This window comes from Octopus bimaculoides, chromosome 24, assembly GCF_001194135.2.
Source record: "Octopus bimaculoides isolate UCB-OBI-ISO-001 chromosome 24, ASM119413v2, whole genome shotgun sequence".
NCBI lineage: Eukaryota > Metazoa > Mollusca > Cephalopoda > Octopoda > Octopodidae > Octopus > Octopus bimaculoides.
In genome coordinates, this window is record NC_069004.1 from 17,436,838 (window position 1) to 17,437,449 (window position 612).

A 612-nucleotide genomic window follows, 5' to 3' on the forward strand; every position below is an offset into this window, starting at 1 on the left:
ATATGTATATATAGTGTTGTGTGTGTGGGATATGGTTTAAATATAAAATCAAATGGAAACTACATAGCATGGTTATAATAAACGTATCATAATATATATATATATATATGTTATACATTACTTTTAAAAATAGACTGTGGTAAACTGCTGCTGTGGATATTAATTGTATGTGGCTGTGTATATCTATATGTACATTCACAGGTATATATATAGTAGTATAGATTTTGTTAAAAGATAAACGGTGTGACGTTGTTGAACGAGAAAAACAGAAAGTGAAGATCACTTGCTCGGCTGATTCACGCCATCTTAGTTGGCGTTTGTCAGATGACGTCAGAGATCAAGGGGGAGATAAATGACATTCGCTTCGTTAATTTTACGTCGAGATAAGAACTTTGGCACAACTTGGTTAACAGATGGAATTCAACTTGGGACTAGAACAATAGAATAATTGCATTACAAAATTAATTCTCATCCGTCCTTAATCTCTGATCAAACACCACCGGGGCATATAGTCATTATAGACGTATTATAGTGATGCTATTTAGCTTTAGTTTATTTTATACATAAGCTACATTCACACATTCAATATATATATATATATATATATATATA

The 612-nt window shown here is 31.0% G+C and overlaps 1 protein-coding gene across 1 annotated transcript in view; it reads right to left on the bottom strand.

Moving 5' to 3' along the window:
- Positions 1-331, bottom strand: part of LOC106874961 (tumor susceptibility gene 101 protein) — a 58,816-nt gene extending 58,485 nt beyond the window's left edge. The window contains exon 1 of the mRNA XM_052976441.1: positions 122-331. The gene's annotated coding sequence lies outside the window, so the exon portion shown is untranslated. The remainder of the gene's footprint in view (positions 1-121) is intronic.
- Between the last annotated feature and the right edge of the window lie 281 nt (positions 332-612).